The following is a 19620-nucleotide window of genomic DNA, read 5'->3' on the forward strand; positions in this document are numbered from 1 at the left end:
ATATCAATGGTCAGTGTTCTTTTAAGAGATTTCAATATCAATGGTCAGTGTTCTTTTAAGAGATTTCAATATCAATTGTCAGTGTTCTTTTAAGAGATGTAAATATCAATGGTCAGTGTTCTTTTAAGAGATGTAAATATCAATGGTCAGTGTTCTTTTAAGAGATGTAAATATCAATGGTCAGTGTTCTTTTAAGAGATGTAAATATCAATGGTCAGTGTTCTTTTAAGAGATTTCAATATGAATGGCCAGTGTTCTTTTAAGAGATTTCAATATCAATGGTCAGTGTTCTTTTAAGAGATGTAAATATCAATGGCCAGTGTTCTTTTAAGAGATTTCATTATCAATGGTCAGTGTTCTTTTAAGAGATGTAAATATCAATGGCCAGGGTTCTTTTAAGAGATGTAAATATCAATGGTCAGTGTTCTTTTAAGAGATGTAAATATCAATGGTCAGTGTTCTTTTAAGAGATGTAAATATCAATGGTCAGTGTTCTTTTAAGAGATGTAAATATCAATGGTCAGTGTTCTTTTAAGAGATGTAAATATCAATGGTCAGTGTTCTTTTAAGAGATGTAAATATCAATGGTCAGTGTTCTTTTAAGAGATTTCAATATGAATGGCCAGTGTTCTTTTAAGAGATTTCAATATCAATTGCCAGTGTTCTTTTAAGAGATTTCAATATCAATGGTCAGTGTTCTTTTAAGAGATTTCAATATCAATTGCCAGTGTTCTTTTAAGAGATTTCAATATCAATGGCCAGTGTTCTTTTAAGAGATTTCAATATCAATGGCCAGTGTTCTTTTAAGAGATTTCAATATCAATGGCCAGTGTTCTTTTAAGAGATTTCAATATCAATGGTCAGTGTTCTTTTAAGAGATGTAAATATCAATGGTCAGGGTTCTTTTAAGAGATTTCAATATCAATGGTCAGTGTTCTTTTAAGAGATTTCAATATCAATGGTCAGTGTTCTTTTAAGAGATTTCAATATCAATGGTCAGTGTTCTTTTAAGAGATTTCAATATCAATGGTCAGTGTTCTTTTAAGAGATTTCAATATCAATGGTCAGTGTTCTTTTAAGAGATTTCAATATCAATGGTCAGTGTTCTTTTAAGAGATGTAAATATCAATGGTCAGTGTTCTTTTAAGAGATGTAAATATCAATGGTCAGTGTTCTTTTAAGAGATTTCAATATGAATGGCCAGTGTTCTTTTAAGAGATTTCAATATCAATGGTCAGTGTTCTTTTAAGAGATGTAAATATCAATGGCCAGGGTTCTTTTAAGAGATTTCAATATCAATGGTCAGTGTTCTTTTAAGAGATGTAAATATCAATGGTCAGTGTTCTTTTAAGAGATGTAAATATCAATGGTCAGTGTTCTTTTAAGAGATGTAAATATCAATGGCCAGGGTTCTTTTAAGAGATTTCAATATCAATGGTCAGTGTTCTTTTAAGAGATGTAAATATCAATGGTCAGTGTTCTTTTAAGAGATGTAAATATCAATGGCCAGGGTTCTTTTAAGAGATTTCAATATCAATGGCCAGTGTTCTTTTAAGAGATGTAAATATCAATGGTCAGTGTTCTTTTAAGAGATGTAAATATCAATGGCCAGTGTTCTTTTAAGAGATTTCATTTTCAATGGTCAGTGTTCTTTTAAGAGATGTAAATATCAATGGTCAGTGTTCTTTTAAGAGATGTAAATATCAATGGTCAGTGTTCTTTTAAGAGATGTAAATATCAATGGTCAGTGTTCTTTTAAGAGATGTAAATATCAATGGTCAGTGTTCTTTTAAGAGATGTAAATATCAATGGTCAGTGTTCTTTTAAGAGATTTCAATATGAATGGCCAGTGTTCTTTTAAGAGATTTCAATATCAATGGTCAGTGTTCTTTTAAGAGATGTAAATATCAATGGCCAGTGTTCTTAAAAGTCCAAAGCATCAGATTTAATGGCTTTTATGTAATTTCTTTTTCTGGTTGTCACTCCTTACTCATGCTTCATCTCTCAAATCATCTTCAGTGATGGATACTGAGGATCAGAGCAGAAGTAAGGAACAGTTTCTTACTGGATGAATCGGCTGAGCTCCTGTTTGCTGCAGCGGGACCAGTGGTAGCGGTGAAACGCGGCCTGGACCAGTGGAGTCATGATGCTGCCCATACTGGTCTCGTCCGAGCAGCGGTTTCCCTGGCCATCATGCTCCATTCCCAGCCTGGAACATGCATCACAACCAGCAAACTACTGGTCAGTTTCATCCAACAGAGTGTCCTGTAATGCTTGGTAGAGTAAATCAGTTCATTTAGACTCAGTGATCCGTTCCTGCACTTTCTGTGTACGCTGATTTGTAGTCTAATATTTATAGGAGCTGTTTATTGCTTTATAATTATTTTATAAGTTGTATGACTGGAGTAATGATGATGAAAATTCAACTTTGCATTATAGGAATAAAACACATTTATATTAAACAGTAATATTAAATTATTGTGATGTTTTTATCAGCTGTTTGGACTCTCATTCTGATGGCACCCATTCACTGCAGAGCATCCATTGATGAGACACTGATGCAATGCTATATTTCTCCAGACCTGATGAAGAAACAAACTCATCCTGATCTCAGATGAACTGAGGGTGAACATATTTTCTTGCTTGTTGAATGACAGTCCTTATCCAGTCTCAAAGGGTTCCTGCTAATGTGCTCATAAACATAATTATTGATAAAAAAGACAGGGGCAATTACTGGAAATGCATGCTGATGTGCCGTGCTTTATACAATCTTAGACACTGATAGCATGCTGAAAAGCAGATGTAAATTTACAAGTGTCCGGTTTCGTGCGCCACCACAAAGGCAGAGGAAAAGCCGTCTTCGTGGTTGAGCGTGCAGCTCCGCAGGGGTGGCACATGCCTGTTACCGGAGCGTAACCTGGGCGACAGAGATCAAAGAGAAACGAGGATGAATTGGAATGCGGGACGTTCCAGAAGTCAGATCAGAGCCCAGTGAGTTTCATTTGGAAAGTCTAAGATTTCTTCACTGTTAAATCAAACACATCAACATAACGTGAACACCCAACTCAACTTTTTGACACAATAACTTCACTGTTCCATTAACAACTGCAACTGTGAACTTTAAATATGACTTTTCCTTGCTATGCTGCTCTCTTCCAAAACCAAGTATGCTGTCATTTAATATAAACACACACTACCATTCAAGTCTCTTCTGCTCACCAAGGCTGCATTTATTTAAATTATTAATTAATTAATTGTTATTAATATTTAATTATTATTTAATTGTACTTGCAGTTTCAAGTATTTGTGACATTTAGCAATTTTTGAGTGATTTACATTTACATTACATTTACATTTAATCATTTAGCAGACGCTTTTATCCAAAGCGACTTACAAATGAGAACAACAGAAGCAGTCAGGTCAACAAGAGAACAACAACAGTATACAAGTGCCATGACAAGTCTCAGTTAGTCTAGTATAGAACGCATAGGTAGGTTTTTTTTTTTTTTTTTTTTTTTTAAAAAGACAATAAAAGGACAAGAAAAGGAAAAGTGCTAGTGTTAGTTGGTTAAGTGCAGGCGAAAAAGATGAATCTTTAGCTGTTTCTTGAAAATGAGTAAAGACTCAGCTGTACGAATTGAGATTGGGAGGTCATTCCACCAGCTGGGGACAGTCCAGGAAAAGGTCCTTGAGAGTGATTTTGAACTTCTTTGGGATGGTACCACAAGGCGTCAATCACTTGCAGAGCGCAAACTTCTGGAGGGCACATAAGATTTAACCAATGAGTTTAGGTAAGTTGGTGCCGTGCCAGTGGTCGTCTTGTAGGCTAGCATCAGTACCTTGAATTTGATGCGAGCAGCTACTGGTAGCCAGTGTAACCTGATGAGGAGCGGAGTAACGTGAGCTTTCTTTGGCTCATTGAAGACAACCCTCGCTGCTGCATTCTGGATCAATTGCAGAGGCTTGACAGTACATGCAGGAAGGCCCGCCAGGAGAGCATTACAATAGTCCAGTCTGGAGAGAACAAGAGCTTGGACAAGAAGTTGGGTTGCTTGCTCTGACAGGAAGGGTCTAATCTTCCTAATGTTGTATAAGGCAAACCTGCAGGACCGGGTAGTTGTAGCAATGTGGTCTGTGAAGCTTAACTGATGATCCATCACAACGCCTAGGTTTCTAGCTGTCCTCGAAGGAGTAAGGGTTGATGAGCCCAGCTGTATAGAGAAGTTGTGATGAAGCAATGGGTTAGCTGGAATCACCAGGAGTTCTGTCTTCGTAAGGTTAAGCTGAAGGTGATGGTCATTCATCCAGCTAGAGATGTCACTCAGACAGGCTGAAATGCGAGCAGCTACCGTCGGGTCATCTGGTTGGAATGAGAGGTAGAGTTGGGTGTCATCAGCGTAGCAGTGATAAGAAAAGCCATGCTTCTGAATGACAGATCCTAATGATGTCATGTAGATGGAGAAGAGAAGTGGTCCAAGTACTGAGCCTTGAGGAACCCCAGTAGCAAGGTGGTGTGACTTTGAAACATCACCCCTCCAAGACACACTGAAGGATCTGTCAGAGAGGTAGGACTTAACCCACAGGAGTGCCGTTCCAGAGATGCCCATCTTTCTGAGGGTGGACAGGAGAATCTGGTGAATCTGATTTCTAACATTTAGCAATTTTCCCTATTTTTTATATGTGCAATTTACAGTGTAGTTCAGATTTATACAAGTTCTCCACCATTGGCTCCATGTAGAAGCTCACAAGTGATCCCACACAATGACTAGCCACATATAACAGCACACTGTGTTCATACGACACACAAACAGCACAGACAGAGACGGACACTCGATGCAGAGATGTGCAGTGCTAGAGCTTTAGTTTAGCTGAGCTGTTCCGGAAGCTAAAGCCAGTCTGGGCTCTTTTTAACTAAACGTTCATGCTACTGAAATCACAGACAGTCTTTGGCATGCAGGTGAAAAGCAGAGAATACAGATTATGAGAAGTTTACAGTATGAAGCATTCAGTGTTTTAATACCAGTTAAAGCATCAATAATAAATGTAATCCAGCATCATTTGATTACATGTGTAGGGATATCCCAGCTGCCCAGAAGCCATGTGGGTTTTATTGGATTTTTGACATAACCAGAATAATAAAAACAAAAAAATCAAACATGAACTTACTTAGCCAGAGTAAGGGTTGCATAAGAAATCAAGCTGCTAGCCGAGGTGTTTATCTGACGTTAGATTAATGTCCTGCAATATTTAGACTGATATTAAAGTGCCACCGCATGAAGATGGTTCACACAGGATAGTACTGGTTTCTCTACATGTAACATAAACATGCTGTCATAAAGAAATATAAATATACAAACAAAAACTTTGAACCTTGTACAACATGTCAGGAAGAAAAGGAAATATTGTTTGCAAGCATGTCCTGAATTCATCAAGCTACATTAATTTCTTGGGAATAAAATCTGATTTATAAAATTAATATTTTTAAAACTATATATATATATATATATATATATATATATATATATATATATATATATATAATACAAATAAATAAATATACATTAAAATATATAAAATATTTACACACACAAACACACATATGTATACATATATTTTTATTACAATAATAGTTTATTACAAGAAAATAATGACAAATTATATAGTTATATATGTATATATATATTAAAACTAATTAAAAAAAGACAAAACAAAAGAATCATTAAAACTTAAAGTTAAATTAAATAAAAACAGAATAAAGTAAATATTTTTTTTTTTTAAATCTAATTCAAAATATTTATAAGATACATTTACATACAACTACATATCTAGAACGATGAAGGTGAAGTTTTTTTTTTCTCTCAAAGCAAGCCATGCTTTAATATTTTACATTTTATTTTAATCTACACTAGAAACCTGTGATATAGTTTATTTGCCTTGGTTTTTCTAAATAAATAAATAAATAAATGCTTTAAAAAGATTTTATGTGCTAATTTTAAAGGGATATTTCCCAAAAAATGAAAATTCTGTCACCATATACTCACCCTCAGCTGACGGTAGCCATCGACTTCCACAGAATGGAAAAAAACTATGGAAGTCAATGGCTACCATCAATTGTTAGGCTACTAAGATTGCTTCAAATATCTTCTTTTGTGTTCCACGCAAGACAGACACTCATACAGGTAGAAGATGAGCAAATAATGAATTTTTGGGTGAACCAAACCTTTTAATCGCATGCATGCAAGAATTAATTCATCTTTTTGAAGCACAATAATTTCGTCAAACTACTTAGAAAGGAAGCTTTCTAATCACAAACTAGGAATATTAGTATTGTTGAGTACACAGCTACTAATAAAGATCTTCTTTTCCTCTACATGCCAAAAACTCTTCTTGGGTCAAAGAGCATTTTTGGTTGCTGCAGGTTGACATCGATGCCCACTTTACACTGTGTCTGATGGTCGTTACTGACCGGTGTGCTGGGCAATGTGCTGCCAACCGAACGGAAGCAGAAAGAAGCACTTAATCTGCACAGCTTCGATCGAGAGAAACACAGAACCTTGCATACCTGCGGGACCAAAATCTTGCCTGGTGAGGAAGATAGCGTGGTCGTGATGCTCGGCGTGCTGGGGGTCGAGCCTTTGCTGGGTGTTTGCCCAGCGACACACCTGCTCCAGACTCTGGGACGGATTCCCACGCTCAATCAGGCTGATGGACTGGAAACACACAAAACAACAAACCAGAAAATTTTATAGGACAAATGGCAGAAATAAAATAAAATAAAATAAAATAAAATATTGTAGGTCAAATGTCAGACAGGTAAAATAAAATAAAATAAAATAAAATAATTGTAGGTCAAATGGCAGACAGGTAAAATAAAATAAAATAAAATAAGATTTCTATATATTTAAAACATTTTAAGGGTTTAAAAAATAGGATAAATATTTTACTGTTTTTTATTATTTTATTCTTTTTTCAAAGAGTCAGCCAATGGTAAATTTTTATATGTTATACTTATAATATAACATATTAATACATTATTACATAATACAATATAATGTATGCATACATTTAATTTATATTATTTTAGAATATTTTTCAAGACAGGTATAAAAAAATATATAATTTACAATAAAGTGGAAGCCAGTGGTTAATTATAAAATTTTACCATTGGCTGTCACAATGCAATTTTTTTTTTTAAATAATATATATATTTTTTTAAATAACTAAGTAATTCAATAATTGTAAGATAGATACCATTAAAACTATTATTAAATATTTCTTAAATATATTGGCAAAAGCCAACTAGTGAAAATGCTACAAGTTAGAATTTTTCTATTTAATACAAATATTTTTCTATAATATATATTTTTCTTATAATATATAATATAATATCAGCACAAAAATGAGAGAATTTTTTTATTGAAATAAAAGAAGAAGAAGCCCACCAGGGCGACGCAGAAGACCACCACATCCGTGCAGTCGAGACAGAAGCCCACCAAGGGGGCGCAGAAGACCACCACATCCGTGCGGTCGGGACAGAAGCGCACCAGGGCGGCGCAGAAGACCACCACATCCGTGCGGTCGGGAAAGAAGCCCACCAGGGTGGCGCAGAAGACCACCACATCCGTGCAGTCGAGACAGAAGCCCACCAAGGGGGCGCAGAAGACCACCACATCCGTGCAGTCGAGACAAAAGCCCACCAAGGGCGCGCAGAAGTCCACCACATCCATGCAGTCGAGACAAAAGCCCACCAGGGCGGCGCAGAATACCACCACATCCGTGCGGTCGGGACAGAAGCCCACCAGGGTGACGCAGAAGACCACCACATCCGTGCAGTCAAGACAGAAGCCCACCAAGGGAGCGCAGAAGTCCACCACATCCATGCAGTCGAGACAGAAGCCCACCAGGGCGGCGCAGAAGACCACCACATCCGTGCAGTCAAGACAGAAGCCCACCAGGGCGGCGCAGAAGACCACCACATCCGTGCAGTCGAGACAGAAGCCCACCAAGGGAGCGCAGAAGACCACCACATCCATGCAGTCGAGACAGAAGCCCACCAAGGGAGCGCAGAAGTCCACCACATCCATGCAGTCGGGACAGAAGCCCACCAGGGTGGCGCAGAAGACCACCACATCCGTGCAGTCGAGACAGAAGCCCACCAAGGGAGCGCAGAAGACCACCACATCCATGCAGTCGAGACAGAAGCCCACCAAGGGAGCGCAGAAGACCACCACATCCATGCAGTCGGGACAGAAGCCCACCAGGGTGGCGCAGAAGACCACCACATCCGTGCAGTCAAGACAGAAGCCCACCAGGGCGGCGCAGAAGACCACCACATCCGTGCAGTCGAGACAGAAGCCCAGCAAGGGAGCGCAGAAGTCCACCACATCCATGCAGTCGAGACAGAAGCCCACCAGGGCGGCGCAGAAGACCACCACATCCGTGCAGTCGAGACAGAAGCCCACCAAGGGAGCGCAGAAGACCACCACATCCAAGCAGTCGAGACAGAAGCCCACCAAGGGAGCGCAGAAGTCCACCACATCCATGCAGTCGAGACAGAAGCCCACCAGGGCGGCGCAGAAGACTACCACATCCGTGCGGTCGGGAAAGAAGCCCACCAGGGCGGCGCAGAAGACCACCACATCCATGCAGTCGAGACAGAAGCCCACCAGGGCGGTGCAGAAGACCACCACATCCGTGCAGTCGAGACAGAAGCCCACCAGGGCGGCGCAGAAGACCACCACATCCGTGCAGTCGAGACAGAAGCCCACCAGGGTGGCGCAGAAGACCACCACATCCGTGCAGTCGAGACAGAAGCCCACCAGGGCGGCGCAGAAGACCACCACATCCGTGCGGTCAGGAAAGAAGCCCACCAGGGCGGCGCAGAAGACCACCACATCCGTGCAGTCGAGACAGAAGCCCACCAGGGCGGCGCAGAAGACCACCACATCCGTGCAGTCGAGACAGAAGCCCACCAGGGTGGCGCAGAAGACCACCACATCCATGCGGTCAGGAAAGAAGCCCACCAGGGCGGCGCAGAAGACTACCACATCCGTGCAGTCGAGACAGAAGCCCACCAGGGCGGCGCAGAAGACCACCACATCCATGCAGTCGAGACAGAAGCCCACCAGGGCGGCGCAGAAGACTACCACATCCGTGCGGTCGGGAAAGAAGCCCACCAGGGCGGCGCAGAAGACCACCACATCCGTGCAGTCGAGACAGAAGCCCACCAGGGCGGCGCAGAAGACCACCACATCCGTGCAGTCGAGACAGAAGCCCACCAGGGCGGCGCAGAAGACCACCACATCCATGCGGTCAGGAAAGAAGCCCACCAGGGCGGCGCAGAAGACTACCACATCCGTGCAGTCGAGACAGAAGCCCACCAGGGCGGCGCAGAAGACCACCACATCCATGCAGTCGAGACAGAAGCCCACCAGGGCGGCGCAGAAGACTACCACATCCGTGCGGTCGGGAAAGAAGCCCACCAGGGCGGCGCAGAAGACCACCACATCCGTGCAGTCGAGACAGAAGCCCACCAGGGCGGCGCAGAAGACCACCACATCCGTGCAGTCGAGACAGAAGCCCACCAGGGCGGCGCAGAAGACCACCACATCCGTGCAGTCGAGACAGAAGCCCACCAGGGTGGCGCAGAAGACCACCACATCCGTGCAGTCGAGACAGAAGCCCACCAGGGTGGCGCAGAAGACCACCACATCAGTGCAGTCACATCACGTGCAGTCGAGACAGAAGAGCAAGTCTGGTTAGGCAAGTCTGAAACAGAGAACATGAACAAGTTAAGGGTAGCCTCCGTGGCCACGACAGGATCAGTCGAGCGCTCAGAGAGTTCAGCTGAGACGTGACGAGGCACTGGAAGTTCAGCAGAAGCGTGGAAAGGCTCTGTTAGTTCAGAAGAGACGTGGGGAGGCTCTGGTAGTTCCACAGAGACGTGGAGAGACTCTGGTAATCCCATGGTGTTTAGACTGGATTCAAGAAGAGATCAATGCTGACTTGACTCTGCTCATGAAGATCATTGGTGGCCTGACTCTGCTCATTAAGATCATTGGCGACTTGCATTTGTTCATGAAGATCACCGGTGACATGCTTTTGTCCACGAATTTCACCGGTGACTTGGCTTGACTCCGGAATGTCAACAGTAACTAGCCCTGACTCTGGAGGGTCAACGGTGACTAGCACTCTGGAGGGTCAACGGTGACTAGCCCTGACTCTGGAGGGTCAACGGTGACTAGCCCTGACTCTGGAGGGTCAACGGTGACTAGCCCTGACTCTGGAGGGTCAACGGTGACTAGCCCTGACTCTGGAGGGTCAACGGTGACTAGCCCTGACTCTGGAGGGTCAACGGTAACTAGCCCTGACTCTGGAGGGTCAACGGTGACTAGCCCTGACTCTGAAGGGTCAACGGTGACTAGCCCTGACTCTGGAAGGCCAACGGTGACTAGCCCTGACTCTGGAGGGTCAACGGTGACTAGCCCTGACTCTGGATGGTCAACGGTGACTAGCCCTGACTCTGGAGGGTCAACGGTGACTAGCCCTGACTCTTCTGGAAGGTCAACGGTGACTAGCCCTGACTCTGGAGGGTCAATGGTGACTAGCCCTGACTCTGGAGGGTCAACGGTGACTAGCCCTGACTCTGGAAGGCCAACGGTGACTAGCCCTGACTCTGGAGGGTCAACGGTAACTAGCCCTGACTCTGGAGGGTCAACGGTGACTAGCCCTGACTCTGGAAGGTCAACGGTGACTAGCCCTGACTCTGGAAGGTCAATGGTGACTAGCCCTGACTCTGGAAGGTCAACGGTGACTAGCCCTGACTCTGGAAGGTCAGCGATGACTAGCCCTGACTCTGGAAGGTCAACGGTGACTAGCCCTGACTCTGGAAGGTCAACGGTGACTAGCCCTGACTCTGGAAGGTCAGCGGTGACTATCCCTGACTCTGGAAGGTCAACGGTGACTAGCCCTGACTCTGGAAGGTCAACGGTGACTAGCCCTGACTCTGGAAGGTCAACGGTGACTAGCCCTGACTCTGGAAGGTCAGCGATGACTAGCCCTGACTCTGGAAGGTCAACGGTGACTAGCCCTGACTCTGGAAGGTCAACGGTGACTAGCCCTGACTCTGGAAGGTCAGCGGTGACTATCCCTGACTCTGGAAGGTCAACGAGAACCTGACTCGACTCTGGAGGGTCAACGGGAACCTGACTCAACTCTGGAAGGTCCACGAGCACCTGACTCGACTCTGGAAACAAAACAAAGGAGAAACAGGAAAGGGAACAGGAACAGGGAAAGGAACAGGAACTCGGAATACGAGGAACTTGGAAGATGAGAATACTGGGTAACGGAAGGAAAGGAAGGGAATGGAAGGAAAGGACTCCATGAAGACAAACAGGAAAAGACTGGTTAACAAGACATGGCTAATGACTAATAAGTTGAGGCACCTGGTGCAATTAACAGGAGTGCAATTACTGTGATGAAGGGACAAGGCTAGTGGGAATTGTAGTGCCTACGGTGAGGTGCCTAAGGGGAAGTGAGCCCACTAGTGGACACCCAGGGATACAGAGACCAGATAGCGTGACAAAAACTGCTGTATGAAACAAACGAGACACATTCACAGCTGCATCTAGTCCTGACTACAGAAACGTTAGCCAATGGAAACAGCTTGAGCTGCAAATAGAAATCTGTCTGGTCTTAAGTGTTATGAAACAATAAACGATAATTACATAACATGGATTTCTGCTTTATTTCATGAGCGTTACACGTTGACTGTAATGAATGTAGACGTGAAACATTAAATGTTGTTTCAAACTCTAAAAGAGCATGAATTTTGCATTTCAGAACCAGGGAATTTTAGTCCATTTTATTTTAGTCCATCGAGTTGAATCTTACATTTACATTTACATTTAATCATTTAGCAGACGCTTTTATCCAAAGCGACTTACAAATGAGAACAACAGAAGCAGTCAGGTCAACAAGAGAACAACAACAGTATACAAGTGCCATGACAAGTCTCAGTTAGTCTAGTATAGAACGCATAGGTAGGTTTTTTTTTTTTTTTTTTTTTTTTTTATTAAATAAAAAGACAAGAAAAGGAAAAGTGCTAGTGTTAGTTGGTTAAGTGCAGGCGAAAAAGATGAGTCTTTAGCTGTTTCTTGAAAATGAGTAAAGACTCAGCTGTACGAATTGAGATTGGGAGGTCATTCCACCAGCTGGGGACAGTCCAGGAAAAGGTCCTTGAGAGTGATTTTGAAATTCTTTGGGATGGTACCACAAGGCGTCGATCACTTGCAGAGCGCAAACTTCTGGAGGGCACATAAGATTTAACCAATGAGTTTAGGTAAGTTGGTGCCGTGCCAGTGGTCGTCTTGTAGGCTAGCATCAGTACCTTGAATTTGATGCGAGCAGCTACTGGTAGCCAGTGTAACCTGATGAGGAGCGGAGTAACGTGAGCTTTCTTTGGCTCATTGAAGACAACCCTCGCTGCTGCATTCTGAATCAATTGCAGAGGCTTGACAGTACATGCAGGAAGGCCCGCCAGGAGAGCATTACAATAGTCCAGTCTGGAGAGAACAAGAGCTTGGACAAGAAGTTGGGTTGCTTGCTCTGACAGGAAGGGTCTAATCTTCCTAATGTTGTATAAGGCAAACCTGCAGGACCGGGTAGTTGTAGCAATGTGGTCTGTGAAGCTTAACTGATGATCCATCACAACTCCTAGGTTTCTAGCTGTCCTCGAAGGAGTAATGGTTGATGAGCCCAGCTGTATAGAGAAGTTGTGATGAAGCAATGGGTTAGCTGGAATCACCAGGAGTTCTGTCTTCGTAAGGTTAAGCTGAAGGTGATGGTCATTCATCCAGCTAGAGATGTCACTCAGACAGGCTGAAATGCGAGCAGCTACCGTCGGGTCATCTGGTTGGAATGAGAGGTAGAGTTGGGTGTCATCAGCGTAGCAGTGATAAGAAAAGCCATGCTTCTGAATGACAGATCCTAATGATGTCATGTAGATGGAGAAGAGAAGTGGTCCAAGTACTGAGCCTTGAGGAACCCCAGTAGCAAGGTGGTGTGACTTTGAAACATCACCCCTCCAAGACACACTGAAGGATCTGTCAGAGAGGTAGGACTTAACCCACAGGAGTGCTGTTCCAGAGATGCCCATCTTTCTGAGGGTGGACAGGAGAATCTGGTGATTAACAGTGTCAAAAGCAGCAGAAAGGTCCAGTAAGATGAGTACCGAGGATTTTGAAGCTGCTCTTGCTAGTCGCAGGGCTTCAGTAACCGAGAGCAGAGCAGTCTCAGTTGAGTGGCCACTTTTGAAGCCAGATTGGTTGCTGTCCAGGAGGTTGTTCTGTACAAGGAATATAGAAAACTGGTTGAACACAGCTCGCTCAAGTGTCTTTGCAATAAATGGAAGAAGGGATACCGGTCTGTAGTTTTCAAGAAGCGCTGGATTTAGAGATGGTTTCTTGAGCAGTGGGCTTACCCGAGCCTGCTTGAATGCTGAGGGAAATGTTCCAGAGTGAAGAGAGGAGTTGATAACGTGAGTAAGCAAAGGTATGACTGAAGAAGAGATCGCTTGAAGGAGGTGAGTGGGGATCGGATCAAGTGGACAAGTAGTAGGATGATTGGACAGGAGAAGTTCGGAGACGTCCATCTCTGAGAGTGGGGAGAAGGAGGAGAAAGAGTGTGCATCGGTCATTGTGAAGTTGTCCTCAGTCTGCGGTGTGGAGAATTGGCCGCTGATGGATCTCGTCTTATTTGTGAAGAAAACTGCAAAGTCGTCCGCTGTAAGAGTCGATGGAGGAGGTGGTGGCGGTGGATCAAGAAGAGAAGAGAAAGTCTTGAAGAGTGTCCGAGCGTCACAACAGCTGTTAATTTTGTTGTGGTAGTAGGATGTTTTAGCCGTGAAGACATTTGCAGAGAAGGAAGAGAGGAGAGACTGATACACACTGAGGTCTGTAGAGTTTCTTGATTTCTGCCATTTCCTCTCTGCAGCCCTGAGTTTAGAGCGATGTTCACGGAGAACCTCAGACAGCCAGGGGGCAGATGGGGCAGTGCGTGCTGGTCTAGACAACAGTGGGCAAAAGTTGTCCAAGCAAGATGTTAAAGTGGAGCAAAGAGTGTCCGTAGCGCTGTTCGTGTCCAGAGCAGAGAACTGAGAGAGTGCAGGAAGTGAGGATGAAACCACAGAAGATAGGCGAGATGGAGAGAGTGAGCGTAGGTTCCGTCGAAAGGTGACCTGCGTTGGAGTGTGAGGCACTTCAGGAGTAAGTGCTAGGTTAGCAGTAATGAGGAAGTGGTCTGAGGTGTGCAGTGGAGCAACTGAAGAGTTGTCCACAGAGCAACAGCGCGTGTAGATGAGGTCCAGTTGGTTGCCTGATTTGTGAGTCACTGTAGTAGACACTAGCTTGAGATCAAATGAGGCGAGCAGAGTTTTGAAGTCAGCAGCCTGGGGTTTATCTAGGTGGATGTTGAAGTCACCAAGCAGTACCAGAGGAGTACCATCTTCAGGAAAGTTTGATAGCAGCACATCCAACTCCTCCAAGAAGTTTCCCAATTGACCTGGGGGACGATAAATGACCACAAACTGGATTTTAACAGGGTGGGTTACAGTAATGGCATGTGATTCAAATGAACCAGTACCTGTAGGTGATGGCTGAAGATCAAATTTCCATTCTTTTGATATAAGGAGACCTGTTCCTCCACCCCTCCCAGTGGTACGAGGAGTGTGGGAACAAGTGAAATTAGTGGAGAGGGCTGCAGGGGTGGCAGTATCTTCAGGTTTGATCCAAGTCTCTGTCAGTGCCATGAGGTTGAGACCGGAATGAGTAGCAAGAGAAGAAATGAAGTCTGCTTTGTTAACTGCAGACTGGCAGTTCCAGAGACCAACTGGAATAGAGAGCGTAGTAGTAGAGGTCAGAGGGACAGGCCGTAGGTTTGTCAGACAGGCCTTCCTGCGACGTCCGTAGCGTGCTCTCCGAGTGTTAGTAGTGATAGTAGAGATCTGAAAGCACATAGTGACAACAGGTGTAAGATATTTGAGAACAAGGTATACAAAAAGTAAAGAAAGAGGAAAAAAGCAATACTCAAGTGCCCTGTCGGTGTCCTTGCTCGGTGGAGTCGTGCAGGTAGAGTCGATCGTCTTTACACTCGTCCGTCTTCACACGAGGAGGGCTCACACGAGGGCTGCCGCGACCGCTGCCGCGGTGAAACTTAGCGCTTTTGTATTAGCCTGATTACCTGTGATTGAAGTCAGCTGGCCACGCCTCACTATTTAGCAGATCGAAACCAGGCAGTCCCGCGATAGGCAAACGCAAAACCAAGCGCCACTGTCAGCACGTATTAACCAGGGTAAGACACACACAATTTAAACCAAAAAACTTTCCTAGCAATGACGATCCCACACTAGTCTGATGAGAAAACAAGGCAAAACACTCACAAGCTGCTGTCCTTCTCTGTAGCTCTTATTTTAGTTCCACTGAGATAATATTATAGTTTTAATTAATATATTTATATCAGTTTTTATTTTTATATTTTTCATTTTAATTTAAATTTTAGTCATAAAGTACATCAAGTTAAACTCCTGTTTATTTTATTATACTATTTTTATTATTATTAGTTTAGTTTTTAATTGTATATTTTCCATTTTCATTTAATTTTAGTTAAGGTTGTAATAATTTCTTTTCTTTTTTTTTTTTTATATATATATTTTTTTTTTCAGTTTTAGCTTGTGTTATTTTAATACACCAAGTTAAACTAAATTTTAAAAGTAAAAAAAATGATGATTAATTTTATTTTATTTAAAGTAATCTTTTTTTTAATGGTTTTAGTTCTAGCTAACTACAGTATAATTATGCCTTTCAGCCAGCAGATGACTAGGTTTATTTAATATTTATTTATATTTTGCATGAAGAAATCAGTATGCAGAACCAAAACTAGAATTACAGAAAGAAAAATGATCAAATCAAACCTCTAAATGCATAACTAAAGGTCAGAAAACATCAGAAGGCCGGGTACAAATTCTACTGCAGCAAAAGAAAGGTACAGCTGATGTAAACATCACAGTGAAGAAACACAGAGAACTCTCTCCATAAAACTCTCTGATACACATGTGGAGCATTAAAGCCCCATACAGCTGCAAAACTACAGGAGATTTCAAGGGTTTTGCCATATGTTTTGATTATTAGTCTTCTTAAAAGCTGCTTTATGGCATCACCAAACTCTCTTTCATATTGCAGACCCTTTCAGAAGTTCTTCTTCGTCTTGTTCAGCTCATGTTTCTTCATCGCTCTTGTGTGAATCTTGAGTGTAATTTAGAAATAGTGGAAGTGCAACAATCAAATTTTTAAGAAGATAGTTTCATGGCATTCTTTGGATTATAACACAGCACATGAATATGGTGATCTTTCGATATTAAAAGCCTTTATGTTTTTTTTAAAGAATCGTCAGAAATCATTCTAATATGATGATTATTAGAAACATTTCTGATTATTAGCAATGTTGAACAGTTGTGCTGCGCAATATTTTTGTGGAAACTGTGATACATTTTATTTTTCAGATGAACAGAAAGTCTAAAAGAACAGCATTTATTCAAAATAGAAATATTTTAATAATACATTTCATTTTTATTCATTTGTTATTGATCTCATGATATTATGTTATTTATTTTTTATTTCTTACTTTATTATTACTATTACTTTTTTAACTGTATTATAATTAACATTTTTGTCCAAATTCTGCAGCCCTAGAAACACAGAAAACCTGGAGCTTTTTAAAATCATAATCACAATTTTAAAATTAAATGTAAAAAAAAAAATAACCTCTTCTTTACCTTCATTGTGGAGGTCATCTCGCCCCTGATCCTTGTCCCTTTTAATAGCCGACCTTCGGTAGATCACATGGACACGACCTTTGACCTCTATCTCCTGCTGACCTTTCTCCAGCAGTTCGATGAAGAACTCTTCATCAGCAGTGCGAATCAAGCCGGCCTGAAACCACACAGAGATGCACCAGACAGACACAGACGATCAGAAACAAAGCACATTAAATCAGCATTAGCTTTGACATTGTTTAATTACCAAGAGTCGTTAAGATTCAGTGTCAGGAAGCAGGACAGTCTTAACTCAATCCATGAACGAGATAAGTGATTTAAAAAGAAATCATTTATTATTATTATTATTAAACAAGCAAAGCAAAACCTGGAAATTAAAAAAAAAACGTATTATTATTATTATTATTAATATTATTAAAAAAGAAAAGCAAAACCTGGAAATTAAAAAAAAACTTATTATTATTATTATTATTATTAATATTATTAAACAAGAAAAGCAAAACTTGGACATTTAAAAAAAATAACTTATTATTATTATTATTATTATTATTATTAAACAAGAAAAGCAAAACCTGGACATTTAAAAAAAAACTTATTATTATTATTATTAAACAAGAAAAGCAAAACTTGGACATTTAAAAAAAATGAGTTAAAAAATGAGGAATGAGTTACAATTCAAAGCTTAATGTTTCAAAAAAAAATTTAACCAAGCCAAAACCAAAAAACAACTTCGGCTAAAGACGAAGTTTTAAACTTTTTGTTTAAAATACCACCAAACTGTCATTTCAGGCTGAACGCTGCCAAAAAAGGCCAAGAAACAGCAATAAGAAAAGCATGCTATCATTTCAGCAATCCAGACCCTAATGGACTGCATTTAGCCTGCACTTGACCAACAGGACAAACCTGACTTCAGACTTTCTTTATTTGTATATAAGCTTAACGTCAGGAGAGAACGAGAGATGCTCAATGACAGATGTTTAGAAGGGGCCCAGAACCGAGTTTGGACAGACGATTGATCTTACCTGAACAAAAGCAGAAGGAAGCACTTTCATCTTGAACACAAACACAATATGTGGGCCATAATGTAGGCCAGGAAACACAAAGTACAAACGGTCATTATTTATTATTGTAAACTTTGCTGCTGTTGCGGCTCTTTCTCCAGAAGAACAGCGGACTCAAGCCGAGTTCTGTGGGATTCGGCATCAGCAAAGCATTCGGATTTGGTTGAAGGATGTGGGATTTATTCAAATATAAACTTACACATACGATTCTCACAAAAGAGTGGAAGGCGAAGGACTCTTTTCACACCAGACTACCACCTAAAACACCCTGGCAAGCATCTTGAAATCCACAACAGTGATTTTGCATGAAAATCCATCACTTAAATTTACTTCAGAACATGCAAATATCTAGCTAAGTTCAAGTTCAGATTGTGAGGTCAGCGCCTGTCCATCATTTTCCATCTCCTGTGCACCCGAGTCCTTCTTGACACTATGACTGAAAAAGCAAACTTGACGCATCTTTAAGAATGAATGTACACTAAATTCCACATATCAGCTCCACTGTCTCTGAAGCTGGATATTTATAATACAGCGAGACGCCATAAGGTCACGAGCATTTCACACACGCAAGCTAGAAGAATCACACATGAGCGAAACAGTGGAGTAAAAATGACACGCTCTGAAGGAACAGGTTTAACTCTGACAGTCAGGCTTCAGGCACATGCATTTAACAGCTTTACAGTAAATTTTGCTAATTTAAAAAACAGCTGAAGAGGGTCAAATCGGGGCAAAAATGAATCAATTAATAACAATTCAGTATGCAAATGGAAACAAACCAAATATTTCATCATCACTGTCGCATTCTGAAAGAATTCTGTCATTGTGAGTCAAAGCAAGTTTCTTAAAAACTATAACGTAAATAGATGCACGTCAAAGACTGCAATATAAAGTTCAAATGGAACGTGTAAGTAAAGTGATTTGAGCTGAAATAACTGAAGAAACATAATAATTAGAGTTTGAAACTCTATCTTGCAAGCACAATGAAAACAGCAATGCAAATACTGTGAAATAAATGCATAAAACTTATTTATAGACCAAATCCTATATCTGGGGGACTGAGACTATAAAATCAAACACCTGAATCTGTTTCTCAGAGATGTGTCTTACTGAAGAAGAAGAAGGGGCAATACTGTACAAAAGAGCTGGTTTTTCCAAAAAACTGCTTGACAAACAAAAAGACAAAGAGAAGAAAAGCATCCAGTGGTGAGAAAACCCCCAAATCCTTCTTTATTGTCGGACCACAGCAGAACATGCAATTTGAGGGAGGTTGTCTGCTAACCTATAATTTGTAGTCAGGAGCTCGGCCTTCTGTTTGAAGTAAACAATTCTAAGAGCCTAGCGTTTGGACAATGATACATTTCTATATATATATATATATATATATTTTTTTTTTTTGAAAGATATTAATACTTTTATTCAGCAAGGATGCATTAAATTGATCAAAGTGGCAGTAAAGACATTTGGGTCATTTCGTGTCATCTCAACCATAGGTCCACGGCTCATATTTTTTAATTTGCTGATATTTTTTTTAAAGAAAGATAAACATGTATAGTGATGAAAGCCATAAAATTAAATGCCGTTGATGAATATTTACTGAGTAATCCACTGTTTTGTAGAGGGGGGTTCAAAATGGCAATTTCCACCTGAGATTCAGAGCCAAATTACAGAGGGTTAAAAATGACTTCAGAAAGATGAAAGCATCATTATGTTACATTTACACAGAGACTGATT

At 41.4% G+C, this 19620-nt stretch overlaps 1 pseudogene; it reads right to left on the reverse strand.

Annotated features, from left to right (window-relative positions):
- Nucleotides 1-17880, reverse strand: part of LOC132122552 (A disintegrin and metalloproteinase with thrombospondin motifs 14-like) — a 40855-nt pseudogene extending 22975 nt beyond the window's left edge.
- Between the last annotated feature and the right edge of the window lie 1740 nt (nucleotides 17881-19620).

The sequence above is a fragment of the Carassius carassius genome, chromosome 40 (assembly GCF_963082965.1).
Source record: "Carassius carassius chromosome 40, fCarCar2.1, whole genome shotgun sequence".
Taxonomy (NCBI): Eukaryota; Metazoa; Chordata; class Actinopteri; order Cypriniformes; family Cyprinidae; genus Carassius; species Carassius carassius.